The sequence below is a fragment of the Sciurus carolinensis genome, chromosome 10, assembly GCF_902686445.1.
Source record: "Sciurus carolinensis chromosome 10, mSciCar1.2, whole genome shotgun sequence".
NCBI classification, from domain to species: Eukaryota; Metazoa; Chordata; class Mammalia; order Rodentia; family Sciuridae; genus Sciurus; species Sciurus carolinensis.
The window spans coordinates 69,695,454-69,713,215 of record NC_062222.1 but is presented as its reverse complement, the minus strand read 5'-3'; the positions used below and the strand labels follow the sequence as shown (position 1 = coordinate 69,713,215).

Sequence of the window (17,762 nt, the reverse complement as noted above, 5' to 3'; positions counted from 1 at the left end):
TGGATTCATCAACAAACCATTAAACATATGTTTAATGAAACACAATGATTAATTTTATGTGTCAAATTAATTATACCACAGGGTACCCAAGTTAAACATTATTTCTGGGTGTGTATATGAGGGTATGTCTGGATGAGATTAGCATTTGAATCAGTGAGTTTAATAAAGTAGATGGCCTTCCTCAATATGGCTGTATTTAGGGCTGACTACAAGATAAAAGTGGAAGAACAGGGACATTGGTCTTCTCCTGCCCTTGGATTACAATTTACACTTCCCAATTTCAATAATTACATGGGCCAATTCCTCATAATAAATATCTCTCATCAAAAGTTTAGAGAGAAAGCTCCATCCTATTAGTTCTATTTTGTGGAGAACCCAAAGTAACACACAGAAGTAGTTAGAACAGAGATCTTTTCTTTTTTCTGATTTAAGGAAGAATGTAAAAATCTTTCATCATTACTTGAAAAGTCTCTTTCCTTTTTGGTGGTGCTGGGGATTGAATCCAGGGCCTTGTGCATACTAGGCAAGCACTCTACCATCTGAGCTATATCCCCAGTCAATATCTTTCATCATTAAACATGATTTTAGCTCTAGTATTTTTGTAGGTGTCTGTATTAGTTCATTTTTCATTACTGTAATGAAATACCTGAGGCAGACAACTTATTTTTTTAAAGGGTTTATTGGGGCTGGTGATGTAGCTCAGCTATAGAACATATACTTAGCATTCCTGAGGCCCTATGTTCCATTCCCAACACCATAGAAATAAAAAGAAAAGAGGTTTAGTAAGCCTAAAGCTATAGAGGCTGAAAGTCCAAGATCAGGTAGCACCATTGGTTTACCCCTGGTGAAGGCCTAACCATGGACAACATAACATCATGGTGAGAGCACCTGTGAGGGAGAAATCACTTTGGCAGAGGGAAACTGATGCCCCACAATCTCTTCCAAGGGCATGCCCCTAACCAACTTAATGACCTCCCACTATGCCCCACCTCTTAGAGGTCCACACTACTTTCCAATATCACTGTACTAAGGTCCAAGCCTTGGACCCTTGAGGGACATGCTCAAATCATATCCAAACCATAGCAATGTTTTTTATCAGGTTGAGGATGTTATCTTCTACTTTTAATTTGTTGAATTTTTAAAAATTATCAATAGATAATAAATTGTTTTCAAATGCTTTTTTATATACTGATGATCTCTTATTTTTTCTATTGAATATGATGAATTACATTGCTTTTCTAACAGCAAACCAACTTCACATTCTTGTAATAAATCCCACTTGGTTATGATTTAAGTAATTCACCATTAAACATGAGAAGGTACACTAGGATCACAAAACATTTGAAGGAAACCTCTAACATGAAAGACAAGATCAAAATAAACAGGAAGTTGGGGTAAGCAGTATAATAAGCAGAGAAAATATTTAAGAATATTGTTGCCTTCAAAGAGATACCAAGATACTGCATGTAAAGAAAGCTAATGGCACTATATATTTTAATTTTTATTTATGTATGTAATTTTATGTATGTATATATTTATTTGTGGTACTGGGAATTGAACTCAGGGGTGCTCAACTGCTGAGCTACAGTCCTCAGCCCTTTTTATTTTTATTTTTTTATTTTGAGATGGGGTCTCACTAAGTTACTGAACCTTAAACTTGCAATCCTTCTGCCTCAACCTCCCAAGTTGCTAGGATTATAGGTGTGTGACACTCTACCTGGTTAACATTGTATATTTTTAAAAGGATCATTCAAAGAAAGACCATAAAAAGCTGCTATGATTTTAAAACATAGGACATAAAAATTCAATGGTGGCAACCTGGGAAACCGAGGCAGGAGGATCTCAAGTTCAAGGCCAGCCTAGGCCACTTAAGTGAGACCCTGTCTTGAAACAAAATACAATAAAATATGGGGATGTAATTCAGAAGTGAAGCACCCCTGGGAGGGAACAAGAAGAAGAAGAAGGAGGAGGAGGAGGAGGAGGAAGAAGAGGAAAAGGAAGAAGAAGAGGAGGAAGAAGAGGAGGAAAAAGAAGGAGGAAGAGGAGAAGGAAGAAGAGGAAGAGGAAGAAGAGGAAGAAGAAGGAGGAAGAGGAGGAGGGGGAAGGAGATGATTTTAATGGAGTAGGGAATAAAAAAACAAATTTCCCAGAAAAAAAGGGGGGAAAGGACAAAAAGAAGAAAATTTGCAGGAGAGAAAAAAGAAAGAAAATTAAAATTTAAGCATCTCTTTAATGGTAGCTCCTCAAAGAAATTGGGGATTGGGTTGGGGGTCTCAGGAAGGGGAATTAATGTAGTTACATTACAAGGACAGCCATTATATTCCTAAATCAAAAGGTCTGAATTTTCAGTGCTCATCATAATGATTTAAAAAGACATATATAAGGCTCATTATGTGAAATTTCTGAGCAGTGTAGACAGATCCTGAATCCTCTACTGAGGAAAAACATTTTACATACAAAAACTCAAACTACAATGGCAAATTTTTCGACATCAATCCTGAAAGTCAAAAGACAATGGACTTACATAGCATGCGCAAGTCCCTGGGTTCAATCCCAGTGTCACCTAAAAAAAGACAATGGAGCAATGGCTTTAATATTTAGAGGGAAAATAATTTCCAACACTTTATTTATTTATTTATTTATTTATTTATTTATTTATTTATTTATTTTTGCGGTACTGGGGATCGAACTCAGGGTCTTGTGCTTGTGAGGCAAGCACTCTACCAACTGAGATATCTCCCCAGCCCTCCAACACTATATTTAGAATAAATATATTTTTAGACATTCAATAGATTTACTGGAAATTGTATTCCATTAAAATAGGGAAACAAACTAGAAGAAAAGAGGCATAAGATCCAGAAATAAGGGACCAAACACACAATAAGGATAGGGGGAAATCCCCAGCGAAATTCCAAGATTGAGAGAGATGCAGAAGGACATAGGCAGACAGAGCAAGATGGCAAGTGAGGAAGTCAGAGGCAGGTTCACAACAAAGGATCATGGAGAGGTCTTCCAATGAGGTCAGCTTCCCAGGTGACAAAAGTGCTCGTGTACCCAAGCAGAGGGTCCAATCAGACAGCCCCTTTTGTACTTATGCTCTTAAGTGAGGGATCCAATAGAAAAACTAAAATAGACACATGTATATGGGGGACACCAATGAACAGGGGTGGAGATAAGGGAAGGAGGAAATTCCAGAGACCATTAAAAAAAAAAAAAAAAGCCAAAACTTCCCATGGGACTCCTGGCTCTGGGGCCCCTTGTCTTCCGACAAGTCTGTCTCTGTCACTTTTGCAATAAACCTGCTGCTTTCTGGCTGTCTCTGTGTCCTGTTCGATTCTTTGCTGAGTAGAGACAATGAACCTAAGACTCCTAGATGGTAACATGATGAGATCTGTGTGTCAGGCCTGGAGAGTAACAGGCCCATATTGGAACAGGAGAATGCAAAGCTCTAGTAAAAATATCCTCACGGGGGAAAAATTGTTTGCCAAATGTGCCCAATCTTAGAGAATATTTACATTTCTGATAGAGAATTTAAGGAGATTTAGGTACACAGAAAACTAAATAAGTGAACAAAAGGGGGCAATTATTTACTTTAGGAGAAAAGAATAACATGAAAAAATTATTGCTTGGTCATAATCATTATAAAGGCTGAATATTGACAGAAACAAATAATAATGATTACATTAGGAAAATGAGGAGGATATTATTAATAAAACAAAGAGCTGAAGAATTTGAAAGAGTATGTCATTGTGAAAACATTTACAGACTGCATACTGTATGTCAGGAAGTAAGAGGATCACACATATTATTGGCTCTATGAGGTAGGTATTGGTATTAATTCCAGTTTTCTGATGAGAGAGTAAAAGTATAGAAAACTGAATCAACTTCCCCAAAGATCAACTGGAGGTGATTTTACTAGAGCTCAAAATTGTTACCAGATGGGGTAGGGGTGCTACTAGCTTTTAGCAGATAGAAACCAGGGACTCCGTTAAACATTCTGACACATATAAGACCGCTTTCTAAAATGAATATTAATTCTGCCGTGGTTAAGAAACAATATCTAAAATGAAAAGAAATGGTAAGTGACCCAGCAGATTTAATCCTAACAGCTCTTGAGGACTCTACTCTGCTGCCTTTCAATAGCAGTTTAAACTTAGTGCAGTGGCACAGGCCTTAATCCTAGCTGAGGTGAGGCTGAGGTGAGAGGATTGAGTCCAAGGCCAGAGTGGGCAATTTACCCACCCACCCCCTTCCCCTGCCACATCTCAAACAAAACAAAATTAATAGTGGTTTAAGAATACTACTTAAATGGGTGCATGTGCATGCCTATGATACCTGCTACTTGGGAGACTGGGACAGAAGGATCACAAGTTTGAGGTCAGCCTGAGAAACTTAGGGAAATCATATGTCAAATAAATACATAAATAAGGTTTTTAAAAGGGCTTGGCTTGTGGTGCAGTGGTAGAGTACACTGGGTTTAATCACCAGTACTGCAAAAAAACAAAAAAACAACAACAAAAAAAGATACTATTTAGAAATATAAAGGTAAATATCAAAGAAAGAGCTGACAGAACTGGAAGTGATTGCCTTTGACCTGGCAATGGGGAATAAAAACCACTGGACTATTACTGTATTTTGTGGTTTCTGTTGTTTCTGTTGTTCTCTTAAAAGACCTGAAGAAGAACTATTTGAGTTATAACATGCTTCTTTTTAAAAGTTAAAATAATTGTGAACATTGAAATGATAGACTATTTTCAGCTTAATAACCATTTCTTATTTCCAGGAGTTTTTATTAAAATGCAGTTTGTAAGAGTTGTCTCTCAGTAAATCTTTATAATGCACTCAATGGGGAAAAAATGTTCATGGAAAAGAAAATACATAGAAAGAAAAACGTTTGTCTTGATTGACATCTTGCACATCAAGTTCCAACTTGCAACATAATTAAGCATTTCAGACAGAAAATCCAGAAGATCCAGATTTGTTATGGAAAGCTATTCAGACCTTATAAGCAAACAAAAAATAGCTTTATGAGATAATGATAGATTACCAACTCTATCATTACATATATAGAAACATTTACATTAGAGGAACAGTGAAGCTTTTTTTTTTTTAACCCTGAAAGCAAGTAAAATAAGGATGATGCCTTTACTCTTAATAACTACTTTTACATTCATAGGTATAATTTTTAAAATTCATATGGAAAATACAACTCTAATTTAGAAAAGCACCCTCAACCTCAATATCTTCTACCACTAACAGGATACTGAGCAGAGAAGAGAAAGAAAGATACCAAGTTTATGCCACTACTGCAGCAATACACTAAATCCGAAGGTTATCTCACCTTTTATACCAGACAAAGCAAAAGCCAACTGCACAAATCTTCCCCATCTCTATTTCTTTCCCCTCATCTTAATTTCTCAGGTGTTTAAAGTTCTCTATGGATTCTCTTATTTTCTGACTAGGTCATTTCACATGTTTTAAAAAGCTAATAGATATCAAAATGTATACAGTAGGAATTCTTGCACCTGCTACTGTCCGCATTCACTGCATTCTTCCCAGTCCCCTATAAATAACCTTTTTTTTTTTTTTTTTTTGGGTGCTGGGGATCGAACCCAGGGCCTTGTGCTTACAAGGCAAGCACTCTACCGACTGAGCTATCTCCCCAGCCCCTAAATAACCATTTTTAAAAATAAGAACTAATTGATGCTCCTTTATATAAATATAAGAAATACAGAAATTCATATAGAAATATATTCTTATATTTCCCATATACTCTTCTATATCTTGTTTTATTTCATACAATATTTTGGAATAAACTTTAACATAGTTGAAGTTTCACCACCATTTAATCATTTAATCATCGAAAGATAATAATAGTCATTTAACAGATTTTTTTCTGTTCTCAGATACACTGAGAAAAATATATTTTTAAACCAGGTATATATATTTTTTTATGTTTTTTAGGATTTTAAAAAAGTTACTAATTAAGTCAAACTAAAGAAACTTCATAGTTTAAAAAGTAGTATATTTGGAAACAAATACTTAACATAACCTTAAAATGTCCTTTGTATAAAAGTAAAAAGGTGTTAATTTGGCTCGATTTTATTATTTTCCATACTTGTTAGTAATAAATATGTAAATTTTAAATAATATTCAGCTTTATCAAATATTTTGATATCACATGTGTATATATGTCATACATATATATAAGTATATACCTGATATAGTCAAAGATTATAAAACAAATGCTAAAAGACTAAGTAATCATAGTGAAATTAAGGTTGTTTTTTTTTTTTTTTTAAGCGTTTTTTTAGCAAGATTTTAACAGGAGCCAAGGTGCTTTGGATTGTAGGTAATTAAATCCTTTCCCTACACCCTGCAACATGGACAACTCAAAAGGAAACATTTGAGTAGAGCTCAGAATGTGGGATTTGGTAGAGGAGATAAAGAAAAACGCAGCACATGACAACCATACACCAATATAACCTTTGTCCTAGGACTTCTCAGTCAAGTTAATTTGTCCTAGAACTGTGAAATCAAAGGCAGGTGAGAATTGTTCTGTGGTTTTGCATTGCTAAATGGTCTTTGAATGAATGGTCTTCTGCCCCAGTTCAAATTATTATTATTTGGGGGGTACATATTAAAATAGTTGGCCCTTTTACATTTCAAGAGAGAAAGGAAATTTTTGTGTCTCCTATGGATTCAACTTATGTCCCAGAACACAGGGAGATGAACCAGCAATCAATCAGAGACATCAAACTCTCTGATTTTTCCATTTTTTTAAGGCATAAAGGCATACCCTTATCTAAAATAAAATCTATAGAAAGAAATGAAATAGCACCTCCATGCCAAAAATAGGAGTAAAATAATTAGAAGGAATTCAGTTATCTATTGAAAACAACCACAAAGAAGACAGACTCCCCTTTAAACCTACTAGAGGTTGATAAATAATAATATGTTATTAAAATATGGTTTTAAAATGCCAGTCAAATATCATCTCTCAAATAAAGAAAATTAAATCAAGATTCTTCCATGAAAATTCTGTATGCTCACAAGCATGAAAATAAAAACCAAAGTAAAATGGTAAGCACTTTGGTAAAATTCAATTGACAATGTTTAAATCACACCAAATATTCCTATTTGGTGTTCACTCTGAACAAATTTGTTATGTTCATCCTTGTTCAGAGAGAGTCTTTGAGTAGTTTGTCATTGTATATATGTATGTGCTTTTTGGTGAAGATGAAGTATAAGAACTCTAAATTCTCTATACAACCTCTATCCATGCATCTGTGAACAGATTCTTTTTTTTTTTTTTTTTTGGGCGGGGGTTACTAGGGATTGAACCCAGGAGCACTTTAACACTGAGCTACATTCCCAGACTTCTTTATCTTTTATTCTGAGTCAGGGTCTCACTAAGTTGCTTAGGCTCTCACTAAATTGCTGGGATTACAGGCATGTGCCACATGGCAATTATCAATTTTTAAAAATTATTTTGTCTTCATTGAGGTGACATATGAATCAAGTGGTTTGAGCAACTGATGTCCAAATATAAATAAGTTTATTTATTCGTTTATTATTTATTTATTTATTTACTGTGGTGCTTGGGATCAAACCCAGAGCTTCACACATGCTATTCAAGTGCCCTAACGCTGAGTTACACCCGCAACCCAGGAATTCATTTTTGGTTAAAATATCACTTATTATTAGGTATCAATTAGGAATACTTGGGTGCTTCAAAGTGAATCAATAAGCATTTTCCTTTCTTTATTTCTCTCTCTCTTTAAAAGAAATTCTTTTTTTTTTTTTTAAAGAAATTCTTTTGGTCTTCAAAAGCATAAAAAATATTTCACCATTTATCATCTATAAAAATGAAAATAATTATAAATATAAAATTCATTTAGGAAAGAATTTTAAAAGTTAGCCAAAAGTACTCTCTAGATCTTTTAAAGTAAAAAATAGTCCCTTTTGGGAGAAATTTATTTAAAAGTCCAAGGCAAATTAATGCATTTTTGTTTACTTTGTCAGAAATACAGTATAAAATTTGTATTATTTTCAAGGACTGGATACCATATTATTAGGATGAAAACATGCTCAGAGAAATTAACCATAGTAGTATAAAACCCAAAGTCAAGCAAGGGGTTTTGCATGTATCATGGAAATACAAATTCAAAACTTTAGTTTTATCAAAGCTATCTGAAATCAAACTTTCTCCATGAATATATCAAATAACTACTTTTTGTAGGTTCTTTGTTTTCACTCTCAAAAGAGGCTCCTTAGTGCCTTAGAGTGATCACATTTAGGTAGATTAATCCATTAACTAGGATAAGACTAAAATAATCATCTGTGTCATCTAAAAGAAACACACCTATACAAATTACATTGTGGGAGAAGAGTCTCTGATGACCATCAAATAGAAATTGAGAACTAAACTGATGGACCCTGAAAGACCAGTAATTTGATAGGAAACTTTCTATGGTAGCTGAGAAACCAATGATACTTTACATAAAATGTAATCTCTTTATAAGATTTCTGCATTTTAATTTATATTTGTATATTTATATTATAACTATGGTTATAGTCTGAACATGATATAACATTTGAGATGATATAAAGAAAATCATTATTTTATGAAGATACTATCAAATTATTCAAGATCCAAACAATTCATTTAAAATTGTTTAAAATTGAAATCACACACATATAAGATCTTGCTTATTTACTTAAGTTTCATAGAAAAACTTAATGTCTAAATAACCTATTTACCCTACCCTCACTACCTACTGAAGGTTAACTCAGCACGTAGTTATCTCCACACTATGGATATGAAAATAGCTGAGACTGATGATGGCCTAAATAAACCAATAGCTGTTTCCAATCCCCATTTCCCAATGTCTGCCTTCACAAAAGGCTAGAAAAGCTAAGTACTTGATTTTTTGCTCTTCTTGCAGTCAGAAGTGGTCATATAAGTTCTGGATAATTCGAGGGTGAACAAGTATTGGAGAGAAGTCTTTTCGGCTAAGTTGTTAAATTTTCTATATAGAAAATGAAACCGCCAAGGCTAGTCCCACAGTTTTCCATCCTTCTTCTAATCTTCAAAGAGGATTGGATGCCTAGAATTATAGCAGTTTTTTTTTTCTTTCTTTCTTTCTTTTTTTACTTGCAAGAGAAAGGCAAGGAGAATCGCAGTGGACCTAGTTCAGACATTGTTGAGCTACTGTATGTACTATTACTGTCTCTTCTTTTTGCCCTTCCCTTCTCTCTCTCCAAGAATAAAGAGATCAACCAACAAACTCACAAAGACTACAATTTGCTGAACACTTATTGCATGTAAGATACTGTGCTAAACATTATATGCAGATATTTTTCAAAATTAATAACTCTATTATATAACTTCCACTTAAACCATTAACTAATATTCTTCATTCCTTGTATAAAACACCCAGAATAATGCCAGAATCAGTGGTCTCTGATTGTTTACAAATGGTCTATATTATAATATGCCTACATATGTATGCTTCCTCCAGCTAAGTTATCACTATGGGGAACCCTTCATTCCTTCCCTCAGTAACATCAATGCCTACACTATGCAACTAGGCACTGTTCTAGGAGATGGGGATACAGTGGTCTACAAAACAGACAAAATTCCTGTCCTTATGAAGCTTACATAAAAAGAAATTGTTTTTAGTGAGTGTCCCAAATTGTTCATGAGTTATTCTTGCTAACATAAATATGTAATTTAAGGTTTATATAATATACTAAATGTAAGTGAAAAAGATATTTTTCCTACTAAAATGAAATTGATACTTTAAAAAAGGTTAAAATGACAAAATTTATGTTATGTATATTTTACTACAATTTAAAAAATAATAAAGTTGAATGCTGCGAAAAGACAAGGTACTGCCATGAATTAGTATGGGAAAGAAAACTGGAATATACTACACAAATATACAAGTATTTCAAATTCATATTGTTTCACAAGCGTCCTTAAGTTTTACATTCCTTTTAACAAAAACTAAAATAGAATGCATATGGGAACAGTTTGTTTAAAAAAAAAAAAAGGATAACTTAGGCTCTCAACAGCAAATCTATGGTCAAAGGGCCTTGGACCAGCATGTAAAGATTGGCTAATGAATGTAATGATAGGTTTCTAGTAAAAATAAAATGCTTAAGTTATTTATGTATAATGTTTTATAGTTTTCTTGTTTTTGCTGAAGAACTATGCATCCTAACAGTTTCAGCTTTCTAAGACAAATTTCTTCTCATATTATCAAATATAGCAGGTTCAGCACTTCCTCCTTTTATATGAGTATCATAAGTCTGGATTGGGTTCCAAAATGATAACTAGTCTCTGTATGTAAGATCATTTCCCTTTAAGTTTTCCATTAGACATTACAGGGGGAAATGTAAAAATCAAGGCAATTAACTTTAAAAAAAATTTTTTTTTAACTGAAATGATGTCTTGTTTTATTAAAAACTCCTACTCCACCTAACAAAGTCTTTAATGATCAACTTTCTTGCTTAGCAGCTTACTCACATCACAATGTTAAATCACCACTTTAAAAGAGAACGTAACCTAGAAAGCTTAACTTCTCTCTTGGTCGCCATTTGAGGGAATACTAAAAAATAAAAAAATAAAAAAAATAATAATAATAATCATGATTAGCAGTCACAAACCATAAGGCAAGTCCCTCTGGGCCAGGTTTAGATGATAGTTTATTCCTATTACATTGTCTACTGTATGCTCTAACAGTTAAGTTTCAAAAAACAGAAGGGTTACGTTTATTTGCCATTCTCCCTTCAACCAAATTGAATAGGCGGTTACATAACTTGCCAGAACAAGTAGTAAAAGTGAGTCAGACAGGACCAACCCTAATAAAAATTGTAAATTAGGCAGTTTGACTTCAGTGCCACACCCCTTTAGTACTACGTATAGTTCCCTGATCCCCTCCCTTGGTATCATCAGCCCTAAGGGTCACCCAAATACTATAGATTTCTCTTCTCTCCTATCACTAAATCTCTCTCTCTCTCTCTCTCTCTCTCTCTGCTTCTCTCTCTCTCTCTCTCTCTCTCTCTCTCACACACACACACACACACACACACACACACACACACGCACACACCCCGAAACTGGCTTCCCTTCTTTCCCTCTTTCCTCCTTCCCCTTCATTAATTAAAATTTACTGCTTCAGTATCTCTCTCCCTCAGGGTTTAAAGTGACAACTACCTAATCTGATAAACCGATCCACACTAATGTGTGAAGAGAGAAAGCTAGAAGGTAAAAGGAGTTTTAACTATGACCTTCTGAAGATAACACCTTTCCAGTTTAACTCATTAGTAACTGAATGTGAGAATTTCTGGCCAAAGAATCTAAGTAAGGAAAAGATTTTGGTTCAGGTACAGTCTTGAAGCACCAGGCAAATCAAGTAGGGATATATGATTGCACTTAGCCTAACATGCAACCAGCCCTAATTCTGTCACCCCAATCAGTTTGGGGCCAGTGAGGGGCAACTGGAAGAGTGAAGTATTAAAGAAGTTGGTTGACAAGGAAAAGTATAAATTACAGGAGTACCACAATTAAATTTTCTGCCTTAGCTGGATATGGTGGCACACCCCTGTAATCCTGGTGACTAGGGAGGCTGAGGTAAGAGGATCGAAAGTTCGAGGCCAGCCTCAGCAATTTAGTGAGGCCCTAATCAATTGAGCAAGACCATCTCGAAATGAAAAACAAAAAAGGGCTGGGGTTGTAGCTTAGTAGTAAAGTGCCTTTGATTCAACTCCCAGTATAATAAACAAACAAACAAACAAACAAAATTCTGACTTTGTCTTTCATAGGGCTACCTAGTTCTAGTACCTAATAAACATTTTCCAAAATTTTGCTTCAAAATAAGATTATTTTCAAAAATTATCTCGTCTAAACCTCCACTAATTTCAAAAACCTACATAACTTGTCATTGTTTTTTATTTTTTAAAATTGTGATTTACAGTTTACAAACACTTCTTGTGCACATAGTTCATTTGCTCCTGCTGAATATTTACAGGCTATCATGTGTGGGACATATTAGCTATTCTTATTTCATTTACTTTGTAAATGAGGAAAATGAGGATCAAAGAAGTTGAAAAGATTTGTCCTTAGGTCTCCTGATTGTAAATGCAGTGCTCTTTTCAATGTTGCTGAGCTACTAGGCTGCCTCCCAACATTTAGAGTTATCTATGCCACTGCTGTCATGTAACTCTACATCCTAAGGGAATTCTCAAATTTAAGAGGGTTCAGCTTTGACAAAAAGAAACTAACCTGTTTATTCAGTGGACCCCAGGGTAATTGTAGTCCTATCTGGTTTCCATCACTGCATTTTCCCCCCAGTTAATTCTTGGTTCACTTGGAAGTGTTAGTACTGCTTCACAAAGTCTTCCTTAAGCACTGTCAGAGTTTGTGCTCCAATTACCTGCTCATGTTTTGGTGGATTACTTATCTTGCTTCTGCTTCTCACCTGGGCAAAGTTCCAATCACAGTCCTCACCCTGTAAGCAAGAAAGGATAATATGTTTCTGGACTTAAAAACAAAACAAAACAAAAAAAACACTAACATAGCTAGTCCCAGGCAGAATGCAACTATTTCACATTGAGAACAACACAAGAAGCCAGCTGGGAAAACACTGCAGATTACAGATTTGGATTACCCCAGAATCAATTTCAGCCTTTAAGGTAAAAAGTGAAGTTTTAAAATCGATGTCATTTGAAGTATGCAATCTTAACATTTTGGAGGGATAAAAACCCCTTTGTGAACTTACTGAAATGTATGGATGCTTTCTCTCGGAAAAAAATTAATTGGGCACCGAGTGGCATATGGATCTCAGGATGCTCCCCACTTAGGGACCATTCTTGTGACATACTAAGTCAGTAATATTTTATGTGGGACTCCGGGATCATCCTATAATGGACACCAGACCCCCAAGACTATATTCCCAGGATGTGTATTTGTGTTTATAAACATTATAAATTGTGAAACATATTGAAATTGAATTCACAAATGAATAAGTCAATCTATAATGCTACCTTCATGGGACATTATCTATTTCACATATTTTCACTAATATTAGATATTAGGTCTTTAAAATATTCCCAACTTGATAGTTACAAATGAAATTTCTCAATTTTTCTTTCTGTAGTACAGTTGTTTCCAAATATTTACTGCTTGTCTGTATGTATCCTTTTGTAAATTTTCTCTTCATGTCTTTCTCCTATTACCCACAGCCCTCAGTCATAACTCACTGATTTTTAAGTTATTCTCACTGATTTTTAAGTTTGTTTGTTTTTTGGTACAGGGTATTGAACCCAGGGTAGCTTCACCACTGAGCTACATCCCCAGTTCTTTTTATTTATTTGTTTTTGTGAGACATGTTCTCGATAAGTTTGCTGAGGGCCTCCATAAATTGCTAAGGTTGGCCTTGAATTTGCAATCCTCCTGCCTCAGTCTCCTGAGTAGCCGGGATTATAGGATTACAGGCATTCACCATCACTTGGAGCTTGTAAATTTTTTTTTTTAATTCAAGGTATTGGCTCTCTGCCAGTTGTATAGACTATAAATACTATCTAAGAGTATTAAAAAAAAAAACTCTATGGCATTTCATTTGTTGTTTTCCATTGTACTACAGAAACTTTGTATTCCTACAAATTATTTTCTTTAGTATGTCTGGGTTTCTTTAGTATGTCTGGGTTTCTTTAGTATGGTAGAAAGACCATATTTTCTCAAAAGTTTTAATAAATTCACTTCTATTTCCTTCTAGTAGTTTATGATTTCATGTTTTTACATTGAAATCTAAATATTATTGGACAAATAGAGCTTAGAAGTAGACTCTAAAATATATGGAAGCATTTCATTGTAGAGGGAGGAAAACTAAATTATTAGGTAATGATGTGGGGACAACTGGGCAGCTGCTTCTACCACCAAAGTAGATTCCATATGGATGAAAAAAAAGAAAAAGAAAAAAGAAAAATAAGCACTTAAAAGTTCTAGAAGAAAACATGGAGAATATTCTCAGTGATAGGAAAGAATATGGCTTATTCATATGAAAAGATGCTCATAAGAGAAATGAAAATTTTACCTACAATGAGATATCATTTTATAACTATCAGACTGGCAGAAGATAAAAAAATTTTGGTAACACTGTATTAATAAGGATGTAGGGAAATGGTATGCCATAAAATTTTCTATTTTTGTTAGGATGACCAGAATTTGTCCCATCCTCCTAGAGGGCAGATTGATTTTGTCCATTAAAGTATGGAATATGCCTATTCCTTAATTTAGCAATTATACTTCTAGAAGTTAAACCTACAAATCTATACCATATGTAATCCAGAACCAAATACAAAGAAATGTATTTCAATTTGTAAGGCATAGCAAAAGTTTGGGAATAATCTATGTGTCCATTGAAAAGGGAAGAGTTCAATAAACTATGCTACATCTAAATAAAAGGATATTGTACAGCCTCACAAAAGAGTTAAGTTCATCTAAAGCATCTGGTATAGAGATCAAAGAAATAAAGTTAAAAATCAAGATATTAGATATGTAACAACCTTTGAAAAAGGATATGTAGGTGTGAGTCTGAAAAGATACACAAGAAATAGTTTTCTCAACACCGTATATTGAATGATATTACATCTAGTTGACCATTTTAGTCTGCTGATAATCATTGTAATTTATAATTTAATTTAATATTTTTCCAGTGTAATTCCTTCCTTCATCATCTTCTTTTTTTTAGTAAATAATAACTTTATTTTTTATTGAGTTTTATATGTGGTGCTGAGGATCAAACCCAGTGCCTCATGTGTGCTAGGCAAGTGCTCTACCACTAAGCCACAATCCCAGTCCTCACTGTCTTCTTGATTATTTTTTGTTATACTCTTCCAAATAAATTTTTAAGTTATTTTATCAAATCCCCAAAGCATATGTTAGCTGATTAGAATTATACTAGATATATAGATTATTTTTTAAAAACATTATAATCATACAATGTTTGATTCTTGATATTTAAAGTACCTCTCTCTTCCTAAAATTCTTATGTAAGTTTGTCATTTTAAATTATTTTATAAATTTCTTTTATTTTTAGATATTTGATTTTTGGTGATTATTATAAAAAGAACTCCTTTTATGTTTTATTTTTCAATTGCTTATGGTTTAAACACAGGAAAACTTGATTTTTGTATGTCAATTTTATAAGTAGTTACTTCATCTTTCATTGCTCATCTCTCATTGCTTTTAATGGTTTTTAGTTGATTCCCTTGGGTTTTCATATCATTTGCATATAATGATAATCCTCCATATGTATATGCAGTTCAACATTTAATCTATTTTCTATTTCATATTTAATTGCATTGATTACCAGTTCCATTGTTAAAGGATCTGATAGTAAGTGTTCGTGCCTTGTTCCTGGGTTCAATAGGAATAATCACAGTGTTTTATTATAAAGCAAGTTGCTGGTTTCAGTACAACATACCTATTTTTAAATCCAAATTCTTGAAATATTTTTTATTAGGAATGATGTGGTAGGATTTTATAAAATATTTTCAGCCTTAATTGAGACATACTGTTTTTCTCCTTTAATCTATTAATATAGTCAACTATATGAAAATTTTTTTGTTATTGAATGATTCTTATATACCTGGAATAATTCCTCTTCATTTTAGCATATGAGTTTAGTAATGAGTTCTATTTAGTAATATTTAATTTGGATTTTTATATTACATCTGAAAGGAGATTAACCTGCAGATTTCCCTTTTGTGTATTTTTTATCTGGTTTTATTTTTAAAACAGCTTTTCAGCTCATCCCAAACAGAGGGATTACTGGTGAAAAGGCCTGAGGGTAACCACCTGAAATGGTCTCAATGCAAAACAAAGAAAGAAAATGCTTACAACACTGTGGTTTCTCTAATTTTCTGAAAATTTACAGCACCATTCTCTCTGCACCTTCTTTTTGACATGACTGCACAAGCTTTAGCAGGTATTATGAATACTGCTTTTCTTTCCGATAAATGTATAAACTTTCTTTCACTGGCAAACAGAGGCAGATGTTCCGTGAAGCCTTTTGTTCTTCCAAAATCTGCCTCTCTCTCTTATTTTACCTCCCTGATACATGAACCAGAATATTTAAAACTGGAGGAAAAGGTGGGAAAAGGGCCCCAGTCATTCATTTCTGTCTTCACTCTAACTACCCTGGTCTTCTCACTGCTATTTACTTTCCTCTCTCATTCCTCCTGTTGCTCTTTAGTCTGATGTTGTTTGCCTCCATTCCCTTCCTTGTCTTTTGCTTCATTCATTCCACTACTTACCCTTCAAAGTCCAAATTAAACTCTCTTCCTTCATAAATTTCTTTTATCTACTTGGATACTCCAACGTGCCTGAAAGTTTTAGCTATAATTGTTTTCAAAATTGCTTCAAGAGTGCTAGCTTGCTTTCTTAGCTCCATGGTTAGCTCCTTGAGGGCAGGGACCTTATCTTAAAATTCTGCTGTATATTTTCCATTGTGTTTGGCACTGTGAGTAATCATATTCAATGCATATTTGGAAGGCACATCTGACTGAAGACATCCATCACAGTTATTCATTTAGTAAATGAGATAATGAAAACTCAAGTGCTAGCCAAAGGTAAATCATTACTATTAATTCCCTCATTCATCATACACGTACAGCAGCCTCAGGGGCTGGGGAACCTAGGATTGCAGTTTTCTTGGGGAAGCCGGATAAGCCTCGGATCTCTCCATTTTGGAGCCAGGCATGAAATAACAATTTACCAAGGGCTCAATACTAGGGGCTTTAGACTAAATTATCTCCGGGTGGGGAGCAGAGGCAGGGGATCTCCTTCCCTGAGTGGAACAGGTTACCTTGTACCTCTAGGATAAACCAAAACTTTCAAAACTCAAACAGCAAAATACTATTTGATCATAAATTCTTCAAGACTTTCTTGTAAAATATTAAAACTTAAATCCCTTAGTTTCTATGAGAGGAATAACTACACAATATACCTTTATCAAGTTGTAGGACGTATAGAAAAATGGAGATTATCTTATTTTATGTTAAACTTCTTATTTAAATTTTTAAACTTTAGGACTATCTTATTTTCAAAGAGAAAATACCAAGACTAGCGTTTACATACTTTTGAAAATTTTTAGTATTTGAGTTTTCCCGAGGGCATTCTGAATTGTGTTGCCTCCACACCTTTGAAGATCACTTTACAACTGTGGGAAAACTCACGGAGCTGTTTTCTTTAACCCCGCCATTTCTAACTTGCTTTATTGCTCCAGGGAGCTGGCACAGCTCTGGTCTTTCTCTTCCACTTTCTCCTCATCCTTTCAAAGCCCAAATCTCCCGGTGAGAATATGGAAACAAGGCTGAGGCAGGGGAGCGCAAGGGGGGAGGGGTAATTTAGGTCGCCAGGGGAACAGCTAGCAGTTACGCACTTTTTACTCTCCGGGCTACGCACTCCCCAGGCCACAAAGTTGTTTCTGAAGTTGGAAGTGTGCGGCCCTTGGATGCATTTTCAACTTAGCTGACAGTAGGTGTCCAGAGAGCAGGCTCTTAGAACTTTGCGGCTCCGCCATCAACCTAAGCGTCAGGCTAGTCAGAGGAACACTAAAAGCCAGGCCCAAGGCACCGGTTGTCATGGGAACTCGGGCGCCGGTCTCCCCGGCGACCTCGTCCCTTGGGAGGGGGCGGAGCTGGAACCAGACGGGCCAATGAGGTCGAGTGGAGCTCAGGGTCGGAGATCC

At 34.7% G+C, this 17,762-nt stretch overlaps 1 protein-coding gene across 2 annotated transcripts in view; it reads right to left on the bottom strand.

Moving 5' to 3' along the window:
* Positions 1–17,605, bottom strand: part of Mapk10 (mitogen-activated protein kinase 10) — a 607,392-nt gene extending 589,787 nt beyond the window's left edge. For both annotated transcript variants that reach the window (XM_047565880.1, XM_047565878.1), the window contains exons 1-2: positions 17,454–17,605; positions 12,444–12,518 (exon numbers count right to left, since the gene is read on the bottom strand). The gene's annotated coding sequence lies outside the window, so the exon portion shown is untranslated. The remainder of the gene's footprint in view (positions 1–12,443; positions 12,519–17,453) is intronic.
* Positions 17,606–17,762: the final 157 nt, after the last annotated feature.